At 45.0% G+C, this 20,602-nt stretch overlaps 1 protein-coding gene across 1 annotated transcript in view; it reads left to right on the top strand.

Moving 5' to 3' along the window:
• The window catches only part of sec63 (SEC63 homolog, protein translocation regulator), a 118,348-nt gene that overhangs the window by 34,501 nt on the left and 63,245 nt on the right, over positions 1-20,602 (top strand). The gene's annotated exons all lie outside the window — the stretch shown is intronic.

Below are 20,602 nucleotides of genomic sequence, written 5' to 3'. Positions count from 1 at the left end.
GAGGTTACCTAATTTGGCAGGAGTATCACCTAGTAAAAACATCAAATAATGCTCAGCCATGATTGAATGGCGGAGTCGACGCGATGGGCCAAATGGCCTACTTCTGCTCCCGTGAACATGAACCTAATCATTCCTACTCTGACTAGTATGAGTGCTCTCACTACATACAGCTTAAAGATATTATTTAAATTGCGAGCATTTGATAAGCACAGTGAACCAACTTATATTAAATTTCTGCAGCTACTGATTGAAACAATGCCGTGCATTAAAACTTGTAAAGTATATTGTTGGAATAACAGTTATGTCCCAATTACAGCAATCTAAATGCAAGACAGTCAAAGCAAAATTCTTTCTTTATTAAATAAACGTTAATAAATGTATAAATGTCTGAGAGATGAAAGGAGAAAGGTGTGGGAAGTGGTGAAGGTAAATGTTCAAGGAAGCAAAATTTGTAAGCCAATGATGAAAACCTCTCAGACTTCAGATTAATATTGTAATTTTATTATGTCCCTCGAGCCATATGTCATTTGATATCCTCACATCCACATAACAGAGAGCATATGCTGGTCTTTTTAGATCATGATTCAGTACAGGGCCGCTCCAGCTTACAAATATCTGACATGTGAACAGCGCAACACACCAATAAGCAGCAGGTTGATTTGCTTGGGGAGGGCCGCAAATGTCATCCACTGTGTGAGAACATGGGTTTGTGGCCACATTTCTGACGTGAACTGTTCAAGTTACGAACATTTGTCAGGAATAGATCACTGCCATAATCTGGGGAGGAGCGTAGGAAGATGAGGGGAGATCTTACAGAGGTGTACAAAATCATGAGGAATAGATCGGGTAGATGCACACAGTCTTTTACCCAGAGTAGGGGAATCGAGGACCAGAGGACAGAAGGTTCAAGGTGAAGGGGAAAAGATTTAATAGGAATCCGAGGGGTAACTTTTTCACACAGAGGGTGGTGGATGTATGGAACAAACTGCCAGAGGAGGTAGTTGAGACTGGGATTATTCCATCGTTTAAGTAACAGTTGGACAGGTACATGGATAGGACAGGTTATGGACCAAGCGCAGGCAGGTGGGACTAGGGTAGCTGGGGCATCGTTGGCCGGTGTGGGCGAGTTGGGCCGAAGATCCTGTTTCCACACTATCACTCTATGACACTTGTAGATGTTTAATTTACTCCTATCTATAAACAGCATCTTCTACCTAAAAAATGCTTTGATAAAATGTGAAATATGATATTGTTTTCTTGCAACTATACCATTGGCTAATGATGGTTGGCCTACCATTATGGATTAATTGTATATTTGTGCAGTTGCGTTTCATTCATTGGATGAAAACTTCAAAACCAGATTTTATTGCAAATTGCTTGATGTTGGGAGTGCGGCACCATCTTGAGCTAGTCCTTGAGGATTAGTACAAGTCTGGACCAATTCAGAGCACATCCAGGAGTTGGCTGTGAGTTTGGTGTCAAAATTAGGTCAATCTAGGTTTTTTTTCTAAGGCACGGTGGCGCAGCGGTAGAGTTGCTACCTTACAGCACCAGAGACCAGGATCAATTCTGACTACGGGTGCCGTCTTTACGGAGTTTGTATGTTCTCCCCGTCACCGACGTGGGTTTTCTCTGTGATCTTCGGTTTCCTCCCACACGCGAGGTTTGTACATTAATTGGCTTAGTATAAATGTAAATTGTCCCTAGTGTGTGTAGGATAGTGTTAATATGTGGGGGTCGCTGGTTGGTGCAGACTCGGTGGGCCGAAGGGCCTGTTTCCGTGCTGTATCTCTAAACTAAACTAAACAAAACTGAATTGGATGCATTTTTATGATGTTTCAATAATTATTCTGTCATTATTGCTGAAACCTTTTGGACGGTGAGAGAAAGATTCAGCAGGCATTGGGCATTGGTACTGCTATTTGATGCCAGTCTTCACTAAGATTGTTTCATAATTTTCCTGCCCTGATGGAACAGATGTAAAATGGAGAATATTTTCTGTGGGCAGCGGAGTTTGAGCTGGGGGCACCCTTTTGATTAACAGATTCAAAAGTTTCAGTGAGGTTGGGGAAAAAAAAAAATTTTTTTTAAAATCTGATAGTGCTGTTCCCTGCATTCCCCCTGGCATTATTGCATATGAACATAGAACAGTACACACAGCACAGGAACAGGCCCTTTAGTCCACAATGTCTGTGCTAAACATGAAGCAAGGTTAATCTCTCTGCCCCCATGTGATCCATTTCATCCCTCCATTCCTTGCAAGTCCAATAGACAATAGGTACAGGAGTAGGCCATTCGGTCCTTCGAGCCAGCACCCCCATTCAATATGATCATGGCTGATCATTCTCAATCAGTACCCCGTTCCTGCCTTCTACCCACACCCCCTGACTCCGCTATCCTTAAGAGCTCTATCTAGCTCTCTCTTGAATGCATTCAGAGAATTGGCCTCCACTGCCTTCTGAGGCAGTGAATTCCACAGATTCACAACTCTCTGACTGAAAAAGTTTTTCCTCATCACCGTTCTAAATGGCCTACCCCTTATTCTTAAACTGTGGCCCCTGGTTCTGGACTCCCCCAACATTGGGAACATGTTTCCTGCCTCTAACGTGTCCAGCCCCATAATAATCTTATATGTTTCAATAAGATCCCCTCTCATCCTTCTAAATCCCAGTGTATACAAGCCTAGCCGCTCCGGTCTTTCAACATATGACAGTCCCGCCATTCCGGGAATTAACCTAGTAAACCTACGCTGCACGCCTGCAATAGCAAGAATATCTTTCCTCAAATTTGGAGACCAAAACTGCACACAGTACTCCAGGTGCGGTCTCACTAGGGCCCTGTACAACTACAGAAGGACCTCTTTGCTCCTATACTCAACTACTCTTGTTATGAAGGCCAACATTCCTTTGGCTTTCTTCACTGCCTGCTGTGCCTGCATGCTTCCTTTCAGTGACTGATGCACTAGGACACCCAGATCTCGTTATACGTCCCCTTTTCCTAACTTGACACCATTCAGATAATAATCTGCCTTCTTATTCTTACCACCAAAGTGGATAACCTCACACTTATCCACATTAAACTGCATATGCCATGCATCTGCCCACTCACACAACCTGTCCAAGGCACCCTGCAACCTCGTAGCATCTTCCTCACAGCTCACACTGCCACCCAGCTTTGTCCACATGCTTATCTAAGAGCCTCTTAACCACCGTTGTCATATCTGCTTCCTGCACCACCTTTGACAGGTCATTCATCACCTTGCATCAGGCACCCATGGCACCCTGCAAAAAAAAAACTTGCCCTGCACAACTCATTTAAAACGTTCTCCTAATCTTATCACTGTGATCTCTTGTTTTTGACATTTCCACATAATGAAAAAGGTTCTAACTGTCTACCCTATCTATGCCTCCCATCATTTTATAAACTTCTATCCGGTCTCTCAGCCTCTATGCTCCAGCGAAAATTGAGGATTGAGGGGGGATTTTAGAAGATTGAGGGGGGATCTTATAGAAACTTACAAAATTCTTAAGGGGTTGGACAGGCTAGATGCAGGAAGATTGTTCCCGATGTTGGGGAAGTCCAGAACAAAGGGTCATAGTTTAAGGATAAGGGGGAAGTCTTTTAGGACCGAGATGAGAAAGTTTTTTTTCACACAGGGAGTGGTGAATCTGTGGAATTCTCTGCCACAGAAGGTAGTTGAGGCCAGTTCATTGGCTATATTTAAGAGGGAGTTAGATGTGGCCCTTGTGGCTAAAGGGATCAGGGGGTATGGAGAGAAGGCAGGCACGGGATACTGAGTTGGATGATCAGCCATGATCATATTGAATGGCGGTGCAGGCTCGAAGGGCCGAATGGCCTACTCTGCACCTATTTTCTATGTTTCTATGTTTCTATGAAAACAAGCCTTTCCAATTTCTCATATCTCATACCTTCTAATCCAGGCAGCACTCTGATAATGTCTGCATCCTCTCCATAGCCTTCACATACCACTTGTAATGGAGTGACCAAAACTGCACACATTCCTCCAAAGGCAGTCGAACCAAAGTTTTATAAAGCTGCAACATGATTTCCCAACCCTTGACCAAAGCAAATAAACCATTTGGCCTCTATTACTCCATCTGCCTGTGTTGCCACTTTCAGGAATCTAGGGACTTGGAACTCAAGATCTCTCTGTTCATCAATAATAATAATAATAATAATGCATTACATTTATATAGCGCTTTTCAAACACTCAAAGACGCTTTACAGGGATTTCTAGAACATAGAGAAGTGAATAAATAGATAAATAAGTAAACAAACAGAAAAAGGAGACAGGAGGTGGGGTGACCTTCAGTGGTTGAAGGCAGTGCTGAACAGGTGAGACTTCAGTGATGTTTTGAATGTGGTGAGTGAGGAGGAGTCTCTGACGGTTTGGGGTAGTGAGTTCCATAGGGTGGGAGCAGCGATGGAGAAATCCCTGTCTCCCCAGGATCTGAGTTTGGTCCGGATGGGGGGGGGACAGGAGATTGGCAGCAGCAGAGCGGAGGGTGCAGGTGGGAGTGTGCCTGTGGAGGAGGTCAGTCAGGTAGGATGGGGCCAGGTTATGGAGGGCTTTGTAGGTCATGAGGAGGATTTTGTACTGGATTCTCTGGGGGATGGGGAGCCAGTGGAGTTTGTAAAGGACGGGGGTGATATGGTCACGGATCGGGGAGTGGGTGAGTAGACGGGCAGCGGAGTTTTGAATGTATTGAAGTTTATTGAGGGTGAGCCATAGAGGAGGCTGTTGCAGTAGTCCAGACGGGAGGTGATGAAGGCGTGGATGAGGGTTTCTGCAGCTGTGGAGGAGAGGGATGGACGGAGACGGGCAATGTTTTTGAGGTGGAAGAAGGCTGTCTTTGTGATGTGTTTGATGTGTTTGTCGAAGGAGAGGGTTTGATCAAAGATGATTCCAAGATTCCAGATGTGAGGGGAGGTGGATACTGGGAGACCATCAATATTGAGGATGAAGTTTTGGGTGGATTTGGTGAGCGTTTTTGGACCAATGATGATGATTTCAGATTTGTTGCAGTTGAGTTTGAGGAAATTTGATTGAAGCCAAGATTTTATTTCAGTGAATAGAGTTTTACCATTAGGTGTGTACTTTCCCCTTACATTTGATCTCCCGACTGCAACACCTCGCACTTGCTCAGCTTAAATCCATTTGACGTTTCTGCGATCTGTAACTGATCTAAATCCCACTGTTTCCTTTGACAGCCTTCCTCATTGTTCACATCTGCACAAATTTTGAATATCATCTGCAAAATTATTAACTAACCCACTTACATTTACAAACAAGTAATTTATATAAATCAAAAGCAGTAGAGGTCCCAGCACAGATCCCTGCGGAACGCAACTGTAGCGGGAGAAAATACAAGGATCTTTGTCAAGTTTCCTACAATCTTCTCTTTTGCCACTCTCAATAACCTGGGATGTACAGTTTACAGAACTTTATTGTCATTCGGTACCGAGGTACCGAACGAAATTACAGCAGTCACAGAACACAACAAAAAAGAAAAGAACACAGGACACACGACCCCAACACAAACATCCATCACAGTGACTCCAAATACCCCCTCACTGTGATGGAAGGCAACAAAACTTCCACACTCTTCCCCCCCACGCCCACGGACAGGCAGCTCGACCCCTACCGAGGCGACCGACACGCGCAGCCCCCGCAAGGGGATGGAAGGCCCCGCGGCCGAGCCGCACCGGGCACTGAAACGTCCCGCGGCCGAGCCGTGCCGGCGATGTTAAGTCCAGCGGCCGAGCCGCGCCGGGCGATGGAAGACCCCGCGGCCGAGCCGCACCGGGCGCTGCTAAGTCCCGCGGCCAAGCCGCGCCGGCGATGTTAAGTCCAGCGGCCGAGCCGCGCCGGGCGATGGAAGGCTCCGCGAGCGATGGAAGGCCCCGCGGCTGAGCCGCACCGAACGCTGAACCGTCCCGTGGCCGAGCCGCACCGAGCGATGGGAGGCCCCGCGGCGGAGCCGCACCGAGCACTGAAACGTCCCGCGCCGTACCGGGCGATGGAAGGCCCCGCGGCCGAGCCGCACCAGGCGATGGAAGGCCCTGCGGCCGAGCCGCGCCTGCGATGTTAAGTCCAGCGGCCGAGCCGCGCCGGGCGATGGAAGGCCCCGCGGACGATGGAAGGCCCCGCGGCCGAGCCACGCCCCGGGGAAATAATTCATGGCCAGGAGATTTAAGCACCTTAATGCTTTTCACGAAACCCAACGCCACCACGTTGTTAGACAATAGACAATAGGGGCAGGAGTAGGCCATTCGACCCTTCGAGCCAGCACCGCCATTCAATGTGATCATGGCTGATCATTCTCAATCAGTACCCCGTTCCTGCCTTCTCCCGATACCCCCTGACTCCGCTATCCTTAAGAGCTCTATCTAGCTCTCTCTTGAATGCATTCAGAGAATTGGCCTCCACTGCCTTCTGAGGCAGAGAATTCCACAGATTCACAACTCTGACTGAAAAAGTTTTTCCTCATCTCAGTTCTAAATGGCCTCCCCCTTATTCTTAAACTGTGGCCCCTTGTTCTGGACAAGGTTTGCAAGTTAATTGGCCTCTGTAAAATTGACCCTCGTGTAGGCAGTGGATGAGAACGTGGGATAACATAGAACTAATGTGAACTGGTGATCATTGGTCAGTGTGGACACGGTGGGCCACTGGGCCTGTTTCCATGCTGTATCTCTGAGACCCTGTAACTCTCAACTAAAAATTAAACAAAACTAACTCTAACTTGATCTCTAACTGCCCTAATGTATTAGGATAGCCCACACTGATCTCACCATCTTCTGTCTTGGTGAATACAGATGCATTGTAAGGTGGAATGAATCTACACTGACTTGTAGAGCAGCTCATTACCATTGGTTGAGCAGTTGAGGAGAACCCTGGATATGACTTACCTTGAGGCAGACAATAAGGGTACGGATCACTAGTCGGATTTGTCTCCTTTATTGAAGATGATTAAGGCAGCTGTGACCTCTGGGAAGATTCTTCTCTTAATATGTGGGTAATGAGGTTTAATGGAGTGTTACTAATCTACGAGGACTAGTTGGAACCTTGTGAAACCTATAATGCCTCCATTCAGAACCAAGGTCACTCTGACCTCGGTATGCAAAAGGCAGCGGGAGCAATCGCAAGCTAAGCTGCAAGTGGTTGTCAAGTCGACACAGTGGCGCAGCTGGTAGTGCTGCTGCCTCAGTGTCAGAGACCTGGGTTCGATCATGACCTTGGGTGCTGTCTGTGTGGAGTTTGCACATTCTCACTGTGACCATGTGGGTTTCCTCCGGATGCTCTGGTTTCCTCCCACATCCCAAAGACATGCAGGTTTGCAAGTTGATTGGCCTCTGTAAAATTGACCCTCGTGTAGGCAGTGGATGAGAACGTGGGATAGCATAGAACTAATGTGAACTGGTGATCATTGGTTAGTGTGGACTCAGTGGGCTGGGGAGCCTGTTTCCATGCTGTATCTCTGAGACCCTGTAACTCTCAACTAAAAATTAAACAAAACTACAAAATTGCACTTCTCACCTACAAACTATTTACCAACCAGACTCTGTCATATAACGCCTCTGGCACTAAAGATTTACGGCAATTATCTGAAAAACATGGACCTCTCTCTTTGTCTGGTGGCTCACCTCTCAGCAAATGTAGATATGGGTGCTAAAATTCACCATTGCCGTCAGGAATTTGAGGAGGATCGATTTACTAGCGTAGGTTTACTAGGTTAATTCCCGGAATGGCGGGACTGTCGTATGATGAAAGACTGGAGCGGCGAGGCTTGTATACACCGGAATTTAGAAGGATGAGAGGGGATCTTATCGAAACGTATAAGATTATTAAGGGGTTGGACACGTTAGAGGCAGGAATCATGTTCTCAATGTTGGGGGAGTCCAGAACCAGGGGCCAAAGTTTAAGAATATGGGGTAGGCCATTTAGAACGGAGATGAGGAAAAACTTTTTCAGTCAGAGAGTTGTGAATCTGTGGAATTCTCTGCCTCAGAAGGCAGTGGAGGCCAATTCTCTGAATGCATTCAAGAGAGAGATGGATAGAGCTCTTAAGGATAGCGGAGTCAAGGGGTATGGGGAGAAGGCAGGAACGGGGTACTGATTGAGAATGATCAGCCATGATCACATTGAATGGCGGTGCTGGCTCGAAGGCCCGAATGGCCTACTCCTGCACCTATTGTCTATTGTCTATTGTCTACATAGAGTCGCCACGGTTCTGGCACAGACAATGTTACAAAAGTACTTAGAATCCGAATGGTCCCTCTTTGTTCTCCGCGCCCCCCTGTCAGGTCCCTCTTTCTTCTCGGCAAGAGAGGAAGGGAGTTGGACTTTTTGTTCTCCTACTCCTAAATATATTATCTGAGATTTTTCTCTTCATTCTGAAAGATGTTTACAAACCCATCTCTTTAAATTCAGATTTCCCTCATAATTGTATTCATCTCTGAGTTCACCTGCTTAGGTTTTTGCATAAGCAAGAATAATATCCATTTCAAAAATGTGAAGTTGATAGCCACATTTTTAAAAACGGCTTTATATCTAGTGTGATTCTGATAAAAATGAAGTTAATCTTGCGTGGTTTGGTTTGAAGTAGTTACATGAAGCATGGCACCTTGAGTGATGTTTCAAATAAATATTTCAGAAATTAATTAGCTTAGAAAATGTAATATTAAATATAATATTAGACTTTGATCATGTACTTAATTGATCTGTCATTGTCATTGTGGCTTTATAGTTTAGTTTGCTTTTGAATTGAAGATGTAATCTGCATGAAAGATTAACTGTATCATCACTCTACTAAAGATGGTCACGTAAAAGATTCAAAGGTTCTTTTCTGTCTTCTCTTGCACATACATTTATTTGGCCTTCCCTCCCCAGTTTCTGCAGCTCAGCACCAATCTTTGGCATTGTTCCAATTTCTATGCATTTTTTTGCTTCTGCTACCTCCCTTCTTTTTAATTTTTAGTTTAGTTCAGAGATACCGCGCGGAAACAGGGCCTTAGGCTCACCGACTCCGCACTGACCAGCGATCCCCGCACATTGACACTATCCTACGCTAGGGACAATTTTTTACATGTATACCAAGCCAATTAACCAACAGACCTGTACGTCTTTGGGGTGTGGGAGGAAACCGAAGTTCTCGGAGAAAACCCACGAGGCCACGGGGAGAAGGTCCAAACTCCATATAGAGAAGCACCCGCAGCCAGGATTGAACCTGGGTCTCTGACGCTGTAAGCGCTGTAAGGCAGCAACTCTACTGCTGCGCCACCATGCCGCCCCATAACTGTGTTTGGTTTTACATAAGAAACTACAGATGCTGAAATCATGAGCAAAACACAAAGTGCTGGAGGAATTCAGCGGGCCGAGCAGCATCTGTAGAGGGAATAGACAGGCAAAGTTTCAGTTCGGGACAGAGTGAAGAAGGGCCCCGACCGGAAATGTCTGTCCATTCCTTCTACAGATGCCTGACCTGCTGAGTTCCTCTAGCACTTTGTTTTGTATTTAGTCTCAGTTTTGTTAGTTAACAATTCTTCCCTTCAAGCTTGGCTCCACTAAAAGTCAAGCTTCAAAACGTTAAAAGATATATCTCTTTATCCCTTTAAGTTGATCATTGCTTCTGGCCTTCATTTGCTATCATCAGTGAGTGTATTTGGTTTCTCAGTGTTACAATTCCTATTTTAATTTTCCTATTTGTATACTCCATGATAATTTATGAAGTATTTACCTTGTCATTTTTAAATACCTTTCAAGATCCTTGAGAGAAGGGTCACGACCCTTGCTGCCTGTCCTGCTGAGTTACTCCAGCATTTTGTCTATCTCAAGTTCCTTATTTGTTTGAGATTGTTTCCCATTTTTTCTCCTTAACGGTGTGTCATACGTTACTAGATCTTGTTTTAATAGAATGTGTTTAATTTTAACCATCTTGCCTTTTCAAGATACGCCAAATTTTTAATGTGTACATGAAGGATCTTGACGCTGAGTAACTGTCCATTTCCCTCCGATGCTACCTGACCTGCTGAGTTCCTCTAGTTGCTCTCCTCCATTCCAGCAACTGCAATCTCTTGATTCCATTTTGTGTTATTTCCATGTTTTTCTCGCCGTTTATCATGAACGAATGGATGTTATATTGGCCAAGTATGTACACATACAAGGAATTTGCCTTGGTGCTCCGCTCGCAAGTAACAACGCGACATACAGTAAACAATTAAGAATAAAATATAAAACATTAAGAATAAAACATTGTAGTTTAAACATGTGAATGAAATGAAATACCAGAGCAAAATAGACTGGATAGACTAGGCTTATACTCGCTGGAATTTAGAAGACTGAGCGGGGATCTTATAGAAACATATAAAATTCTTAAGGGGTTGGAGAGGCTAGATGCGGGAAGATTGTTCCCGATGTTGGGGAAGTCCAGAACCAGGGGTCACAGCTTAAGGATAAGGGGGAAATCCTTTTAGGACCGAGATGAGAAATAATTTGCCACATTTCATAATAATTTGTTCTTTCAAAAGGCAAATTTAATCATGATGTTCAAAAGCAAACTGGGTAAATATTTGAAAAAGCAAACTGGATAAATATTTGAATATTTCAAATCGAAAATAGGCCTGCCCTAGACGTGGTGACTCTTTGTATGGTATGCAAAACAAAGAATTGCACTGACGTGTCGCATGAGAAAATAAAAAATCAATCAAGAGAAATAAAAAAACTTGCAAGACAGGGGAATGGGACCAATGTGTTTGTTCTTGCGTTGTTAAATCCTTGATGGTCCATGAGATTCATAATTTGAAGGCTAGATACATGGCGTTTAGGGGTGGCAGTCCGGAGTCATATAAGAAGTCCAGGTATGATCTCGCTGGTGCTCTCCTGCACCGAGTCCGCGCCGCCCAGCGATCCACGCACATTAACACTATCCTACACACACTAGGGACAATTTTTACATTTACCCAGTCAATTAACCTACATACATGTACGTCTTTGGAGTGTGGGAGGAAACCGAAGATCTCGGAGAAAACCCACGCAGGTCACGGGGAGAACGTACAAACTCCGTACAGACGGCGCCCGTAGTCAGGATCGAACCTGAGTCTCCGGCGCTGCATTCGCTGTAAGGCAGCAACTCTACCGCTGCGCCACCGTGCCGCCCTTTTACATTTATACCAAGCCAATTAACCTACAAACCTGTATGTCTTTAGAGTGTGGGATGAAACCAGTGCTCCCCAGAGAAAACCCACGCAGGTCACAGGGAGAACGTACAACCTCGTACAGACAGCACCCGTAGTCAGGATGGAACCCGGGTCTCTTGCGCTGTGAGGCAGCAAGTCTACCGCTGTGCCAGCACACCGCCCTAGAATACTCTAACAAGCTTCTATAGGTGCACTGCAGAAGATATCCTAAATGGTTGTATCAGTTCAGTTTAGTTGATTGTCACGTGTACCGAGGTACAGTGAAAAGCTTTTGTTGCCTGCTAACCAGTCAGTAGAAAGACAATACATAAGGTCATAAGTGACAGGAGTAGAATTAGGCCATTCGGCCCATCCAGTCTACTCCCCCATTCAATCATGGCTGATCTATCTCTCCCTCCTAACCCCATTCTCCTGCCTTCTCCCCACAATCTCTGACTCCTGCACATGATGACAATCTATCTGGAGTTGCCGTACCATCATGGTGTGGTACGGCAATCCCAAAGCACGGAAACATAGGAGGCTGCATTGAGTGGTGGACTCTGCTCGGTCCATCACAGGCACACCCATCAGAAGCATCTACATGAGGCACTGAAACAAGAGGTTTCCCTCTATCATCAAGGACCCCCCTCATCCGGGTCATATCTACTTCCCGCTGTTACCATCAGGCAGGAGGTAAAGAAGCCTGATGCCCCATCCCGCAAGGGACAGGAAAAGCAACTTTTCTGCAACCATAAGAACCGCCCTGCGCAACCCTAATCCAGCCACAACAATGCACCACTACAAGCCACATCTTGCACTTGCAGAGGGCTTGGTTTTCTAGTTGTGTTTTGCAAGTAATGTCTTTTTTTTTGCACAGGGTGTTTCTTTTCACTGACGTACGTCATTTATAATTTGTTGTGTGGATTGTCTGAGTCCATTTGCCTGTGATGTGCTGCAGGCAAGATTTTCATTGTATTTGTACCTCACTGTATTTGTGCAGATGATAATAAACTTAACCTGCCTGCCTCTTTGTCGGGTACGTCAAACAATCCCTGTTCCGGGCGTACACCGGCCCCATCCCCGAACTCTACCTCCGCTACATCGACGACTGCATTGGTGCTACCTCTTGTACCCATGCAGAACTCACTGACTTCATACATTTCACCACCAATTTCCATCCTGCTCTTAAATATACTTGCACTATCTCCGACATCTCCCTCCCGTTTCTGGACCTCACCATCTCTATCACAGGAGACAGACTAGTGACTGACATCTACTATAAACCCACTGACTCGCACAGCTATCTGGACTACGCTTCTTCCCACCCTGTCTCCTGCAAAAAGTCTATCCCCTACTCCCAATTCCTCCGTCTACGCCGCATCTGCGCCCGGGATGAGGTGTTTCACACTAGGGCGTCAGAGATGTCCTCATTCTTCAGGAAACGGGGCTTCCCCTCTTCCATTATAGATGAGGCTCTCACTAGGGCCTTCTCTATATCCCGCAGCTCCGCTCTTGCTTCCCCTCCCCCTATTCGTAACAAGGACAGAATCCCCCTCGTTCTCACCTTCCACCCCATCAGCCAGCGTATCCAACAAATCATCCTCCAACATTTCCGTCACCTCCTACGGGACCCCACTACTGGCCACATCTTCCCATCCCCTCCCCTTTCTGCGTTCCGCAGAGACCGTTCCCTCCGTAACTCCCTGGTCCACCCGTCCCTTCCTACCCAAACCATCCCATCCCCGAGCACTTTCCCCTGCAAAAGCAGGAGATGCAACACTTGTCCCTTTACCTCCCCCCTCAACTCCATCCAAGGACCCAAACAGTCTTTCCAAGTGAGACAGAGGTTCACCTGCACCTCCTCCAACCTCATCTATTGTATCCGCTGCTCTAGATGTCAACTTCTTTACATCGGCGAAACCAAACGCAGGCCTGGCGATCGTTTCGCTCAACACCGTCACTCAGTCCGCCTTAACCAACCTGATCTCCCAGTGGCTGAGCAGTTCAACTCCCCCTCCCACTCACAGTCTGACCTTTCTGTCATGGGCCTCCTCCAGTGCCATAGTGAGGCCCACCGGAAATTGGAGGAACAGCACCTCATATTTCGCTTGGGCAGCTTGCAGCCCTGCGGTATGAACATTGACTTCTCCAACTTTAGAGAGTTCCCCTGTCCCTCTCTTCCCCTCGCTCTTCCCAGTTCTCCCTCTATCTTCCCGTCTCCATCTATATCCTTCCTTTGTCCCGCCCCCCTGACATCAGTCCGAAGAAGGATCTCGACCTGAAACGTCACCCATTCCTTCTCTCCTGAGATGCTGCCTGACCTGCTGAGTTACTCCAGCATTTTGTGAATAAATACCTTCGATTTGTACCAGCATCTGCAGTTACTTTCCTACATAAACTCAACCTGACTCACATTATAAATCTTCTGAAATATTGGATAATTTGATTTTGTGTGAAAAATGTTTTTGATTTGTCACAGAATAATTATTGTACAGATGGAGGCAATGCAGCTCATCATGTCCATTCGAATGTAGTTTAGTGTATTGTCACGTGTACTGAGGTACAGTGAAAAGCTTTATCGTTGCGCGCTATCCAGTCAGTGGAAAGACTATATATGATTACAATCAATCCATCAGCAGTGTACAGATTCAGGATAAAGGGAATAACGTTTAATGCAAGGTAAAGTCCGATTAACTATAGTCCGAGGGTCTCCAATGAGGTTGATGGCAGATCAGGACCGCTCTCCAGTTGGTGATAGGATGGTTCAGTTGCCTGATAACAGCTGGAATGGCACAGTAATAATGTTATGCTGCTTGTTTGAGCGGATGCAAGTTTTTGCCATTTATATGTTCATAAAATCCTTTAAATAAAAAGGAGTAGGGGTACTTCCATATGGCCAGTTACTTTGTAATAAGATCACGGCTGAAATAATGAATGGCCCTATTAGTTGTTAATTCCCGTAACACTTAATTTCTTTATTAGAGTTGAAAATTGATCTGACAGTTTTTATTATATTCAGGCATTTCATCTCCACTGAAGTAGAGAATTCCAAAGATTCACAGGCTTCAGCGAGAAGATATTTCTCCTCATATCACCATTAAGTGAGGTGCAGCCCCTGTTGCTAGACTATTCACAGCATCAGCATTCTCTCAGCATCAAACTCTGAACTGTGCACTTCATCTCTTCTAACTCTATACACATTAAGGGTATGATGTACTTTATCTCTCCTGGAACGCACTGCGTGACGAGATGGTGGAGACAAAGAGACACACAACATTTTAAGTATCAGGACACGCCTTTAAAGAGGATGCTGCAGTCCAAGTGTTGGTAATTGGGGCGAGTATCAATTGATATTTGATGGTAGTATTGATTTGGTGGGCCAAAGGGCCTACTTCTGTGCTGTATGACTATGACTTGCACCTAGACCTGGGTGTGCTTGTACATCAGTCACTGAAAGTAAGCATGCAGGTACAGAAGGCAATGAAGAAAGTTAATGGCATGTTGGCCTTCATAGCGAGAGGATTTGAGTATAGGAGCAAGGAGGTCCTACTGCCATTGTACAGGGCCGTGGTGAGACCACACCTGGACTATTCTGTGCAGTTTTGGTCTCCTAATTTGAGGAAGTACATTATTGCTATTGAGGGAGTGCAGCGTAGGTTCACCAGGTTAATTCCCGGGATGGCGGGACTGACATGATGAAAGAATGGGTGGACTGGGCTTGTATTCACTGGAATTTAGAAGGATGAGAGGGGATCTTATAGAATCATATAAAATTCTTAAAGGATTGGACAGGCTAGATGCAGGAAAAATGGTCCGCATGTTGAGTCCAGAACCAGGGGTCACGGTTTAAGAATAAGGGGTAGGCCATTTAGGATTGAGATGAGGAAAAACTTTTTCACCCAGAGCGTTGTAAATCTGTGGAATTCTGTGCCACAGAAGGCAGTCAATTCACTGGATGTTTTCAAGAGAGAGTTAGATTAGGGCTAACGGAATCAAGGGATATGGGGAGAAGGCAGGAACAGGGCACTGATTTTGGATGATCAGCCATGATCACATTGAATGGCGGTGCTGGCTCGAAGGGCTGAATGGCCTACTCCTGCACCTATTGTCTATGTTTCTGTGACTTATAAGACATTTTATTTTTAGTCAGAGGGTAGTGAATCTGTGGAATTCATTGCCACAGAAGGCTGTGGTGGTCGTCAATGGATATTTTTAAGGCAGAGATAGATAGATTCCAGATTAGTACGGGTGTCAGAGGTTATGGGGAGAAGGCAGGAGAATGGGGTTAGGACGGAGAGATAGAGCAGCCGTGATTGAGTGATGGAGCAGACTTGATAGGCCTTATGACCTTATGACATATAAGACAATAGGGACTTGGGAGTGCTGGTACAGGATTCCCAAAGAGTTCATTTGCAAATTGAATCAGTAGTAAGGAAGGCAAATACAATGCTAGGATTTATTTTGAGAGGACTAGAATATAAAAAAACGGATGTAATGCTGAGGCTTTATAAGGCACTGGTCAGACTGCATTTGGAGTATTGTGAGCGGTTTTGTGCCCCATAGTGGAGGAAGGATGTGCTGCGGTTGGAGAGGGTCCAGAGGAGGTTTACGAGAATGATCCCGGGAACGATTGGGTTAACATATGGTGAGCGTTTGACGGCACTGGGCCTGTACTTGCTGGAGTTTAGAAGGATGAGGGAGGACATTAAAACACTGAATAGTGAAAGGCCCGGATAAAGTGGACGTGGAGAAGATTCTTCCACTAGTGGGAGAGTCTAGGACCAGGGGTCATAGTCTCAGAATAAAAGGACTTTGTTTAGAAAGGAGACGAGGAGGAATTTCTATAGTTAGAGGGTGGTGAATCTGTGGAATTTATTGCCACAGAAGGCTGTGGAGGCCAAGTCGATGGATATTTTTAAGGCGACAATGATCATATTCTTGATTAGTAAGGGTGTCAGGGGTTATGGGGAGGAGGCAGGAGAGTGGGTTTGAGAGGGATAGATATATCAGCCATGATTAAATGGCAGGATAGACTTGATGGGCCGAATGGCCCCATTCTGCTCCGATAAAAGAAACAACACCCCACACCATGTAGTTACAAACATCAGTAGCCTGATGCCGCAGAGGTTGGGAGGCACATTTCTATTTTGCCAGTTTATGAAACTAAATTTAATATGCGGAATAACACAACAATGAAATGTTGTTGTAAAAATCGGACATTCACGAGTGCCCTGCAAATGTAGTCTGCCATCTTTATCTGGCTGTCCAGTGTTATAGACAATAGGTGCAGGAGGAGGCCATTCAGCCCTCCGAGCCAGCACCCCCATTCAATGTGATCATGGTTGATAATTCTCAATCAGTACCCCGTTCCTGCCTTCTCCCCATACCCCCTGACTCCACTATCCTTAAGAACTCTATCTAGCTCTCTCTTGAATGCATTCAGAGAATTGGCCTCCACTGCCTTCTGAGGCAGAGAATTCCACAGATTCACAACTCTCTGACTGAAAAAGTTTTTCCTCATCTCAGTTCTAAATGGCCTACTCCTTATTCTTAAACTGTGGCCCCTTGTTCTGGACTCCCCGGAACATTGGGAACATGTTTCCTGCTTCTAACGTGTCCAACCCCTTAATAATCTTATACGTTTCGATAAGATCCCCTCTCATCCTTCTAAATTACTGTGTTACTGTAAGTAGAAGCATTTTAATGTCCTGCGCTGGCCTGCCACACAACAATCACTAGCAGATGGACATTTCTGCCATAGCCTGAGGTATTGAAACGTTTTAAGCATGAGGTTTTGTGGCCTTATCAGCGTCGTCATTTATATTTGTTATCGACTGTCTCTGTTCCACTAGGGACTTTGGCAGTGTATTAGGATTTTTATTTATTGAATAATTGAATTTGAGGAGTGCAATAGAGAGTACAACCGTCAGAACATCATGTCACAGTTGTACAAAATGTATGTTAGGCCACACATGGAGGAGGCGATTTCCTGTTCTCCCTGGAGCACACGAAGCCGAGAGTTGATGTTGAACTATATAAAATTATGAGAGGCATGTATTGGGTAGATAGTTTGTTTTCCATGACAGGGATGTCTAAAACTAGTGTGCATATGCTTTTGAGAGGCCGGTGGTTTAAAGGAATCTGAGGTGTCATTTTTTCACACAAAGGGTTGTCAAGAAGTATCGAGAGTCTGGGGAGTCGAGTGCTTACTTGTCATGTGTACCAAAAACAGAACAACGAGACTCTTATTTGCAGCAACATAACAGGCCTATAAACACAGGACTCATAGATAACATAAACAACCAGACTCCTATACCATATACCATATCGGTGTCTCAGCACTTCAACTCCCCCTCCCATTCCCAATCTGACCTTTATGTCCTGGACCTCCTCCATAATCAGAGTGAGGCCCAGTGCAAATTGGAGGAACAGCACCTCATATTTCGCTTGGGTAGTTTACACCCCAGCGATATGAACATTGACTTCTCTAACTTCAGATAGCTCATCTGTCCCTCTCTTTCCCCTCCCCCTTCCCAGTTCTCCCACTAGTCTTCCTGTCTCCGACTACATTCTATCTTTGTCCCGCCCCCTCCCCTGACATCATTCTGAAGAAGGGTCTCGACCTGAAACGTCACCCATTCCTTCTCTCCAGAGATGCTGCCTGACCTGCTGAGTTACTCCAGCATTTTGTGTCTACCTTAGATTCACTTCCCGATAGCAGGAGTGAAATGAGAGCAGGTTAGGGTGCTGTGGGTTCTTGAAGCTGGCTGTCTTTTTGCGGCAGTGCCTCCTATAGATGCCTTCAATAGGAGGTCCGTGCCTGTGATGGACTGGACAATGTCCACTATATTTTGTAATCTTCGTTCCTGTGTGTTTCAGTTGTTGAACCAGGCCGTGACACAGCCAATCAATTTACTCTCTTCCATTCACCTGTTGGCTTCTGTAAAGAGCTGCCAGAGAAGATGGCGGAGGCAGGAACAGTAACAACACTTTAGAGTTAGCTGGACCAGTACTGGAATGAGTAGGGATGCAGAATCGGCGCGGACTTCAACATCGGAGCTTGTGATCCTTTGCCGAGGATCGACTGTGGAGAGCTCCAGCCACGGGGCCTGTGGACTTTAACATCGTGAAGCCCGCGGTCTCTGGTAAGAAGAGGCCGACTTGGGAGCTCCTTGCCGTGGAGAGTGTTTCAACCGTCCCGACTCGAGGAGTTTCGATCACCCCGACGTGAGGTCTTCGGACAGTCGGCAGCAGCGACTGCGGACGGTTCAACAGCCCCAACCGCGGGTGAACAAAGGGGAAGATGGTTGAACTTTATTACCTTCCATCACAGTGAGGAATGTGGAATCCGCTGTGGTGGATGTTTATGTTAAATTTTGCTTTATGTGGCTGTGTGTCTTGTTGCTTTTCACTTGGTATGGCTGTATGGTAACTCAAATTTCACTGTACCTTAATAATTGGTACATGTGGCAATAAATTGATCTTGAAATCTTGAATTAATGCATGGTTGTGATTAGAATGGACAGTTATGAAGGTTGGCATAGACGTTGTTTCTATGATGTGCAACTCTGTGATTATGACTGTAGGATTATGCAATTGGCAAGATCAACACCAAAAGCAGTGGGTGCCAACTTTTTGGCAGCTGCATGACAAATGGGTCAGAGCAAAGCTTTGTAGTACCTCCACGCTTTGTAGTATTTCAAACTCAGTGTGTCAGATAATCAGTCATCCCGTTGATGAAGAGTCCATGGCTCTCTAACTCAGAGTGTGATTACAAACTGGGAATAGATTGCTGGCAAGTATTTTCAGCCAAAAATGTTCATAAACTCATAAATCGTAGGAGCAGAATTTGGCCATTCAGCCCCTCAAGTCTACTCCACCATTCAATCACGCCTGATCTATCTTTCCTTCCAAACCCCATTCTCCAGCCTTTGCCCACAACCCTTGACACTCTTACTAATCAAGTATTTGCCAAGTTAGACACAAAATGCTGGAGTAAATCAGCGGGTCAGGCAGCATCTCTGGAGAGAAGAAATGGGTGACGATTCGGGTTGAGACCCTTCTTCAGACTTCAGTCTGAATACCCGATGACTTGGCCTTCATAGCCGCCTGTGTGGCAATGAATTCCACAGATTCACCACCCTCTGGCTAAAGAAAAGAAAGACGATTCTAATCTGTGGTGTCATATGCGCATAGTAAAATTTGGTTCATTCTGTGTACTTTAGCTGGTGAGTGCCCTGAATGCAGAAAAGTCTATGGGCTCTGACAAAATCAAGTTGTAATATTCAAGATGTATATTCACATTGATTGCTCTGTAATTACATTTTACATTGTAGATATGAAAGATTATTTAGGGGCATAGTAAGATAAATCCAAGCTGACCATTTTCCATCCTATGTATAGGAAAATAACAGCAGATGCTGGGTTCAAATTGAAGGTAGACACAAAATGCTGGAGTAACTCAGCGGGTCAGGCATCATCTCAGGAGAGAAGGAATGGGTGACGTTTCGAGTCCCCCATACCTTCTCTCCCGAGATGCTGCCTGACCCGCTGAGTTACTCCAGCATTTTGTGTCCGTCTCCATTTTCCATCCTATGGCTATCTTCAAATTACTAATTAAATAAAGGATATTATTGACCATTAAAGCAAAAGGAATCGGCATTCAACACATATTCACCAAAACCACATGCTCTGCCAGAAGTCAGGGTCTCGACCCGAAACGTCACCCATTCTTTCTCCCCCAAGATGCTGCCTGACCCGCTGAGTTACTCCAGCATTTTGTGTCTACCTTCGATTTAAACCTGCATCTGTAGTTTTTTTCCCCTGATCATTGGTTGGTGCGATCTTGGTGGGACGAAGGGCCTGTATCTCTAAACTAAACTAAGAAGGAATATCATCTAAAAAAGATTAAATTACAGCTCCGTAATAGACTCATCTGGGATAAATAATACAAAAATATCAAAAAGTCTCACTTCTACCTGATCTTGAATGTCAGGAGAATGTTCTTCAAAAAGTAAATATATATATATATATATATATATATAAAATAAATAATAATAAATATATATATATATATATATATTTCTTTTAAATCAAATATCCTGAAGATATTGAGGATTTATTTTTTTAATTTATTATTTTTTAAAAAAAGCATCTTAATTGAAACAGATCTTGGTTAAGAATTTCGTACACAATACTCACGGTGCAGAATGGCAGAGGGCGACACATTGCCGCCACGGTATAGCTGCTGCCTCACAGCGTCAGAGACCAAGGTTCGACCCTGACTACGGGTGCTGTCTGTCTGTACATAAACGTTTAGTGTATATATATATATATATATATATATATATATATATATGTATATGTATATATATATAATATAAGAAAATAACTGCAGATGCTGGTA

The sequence above is a fragment of the Rhinoraja longicauda genome, chromosome 5, assembly GCF_053455715.1.
Source record: "Rhinoraja longicauda isolate Sanriku21f chromosome 5, sRhiLon1.1, whole genome shotgun sequence".
NCBI lineage: Eukaryota > Metazoa > Chordata > Chondrichthyes > Rajiformes > Arhynchobatidae > Rhinoraja > Rhinoraja longicauda.
This window is presented reverse-complemented; position numbering and strand designations above follow the sequence as displayed.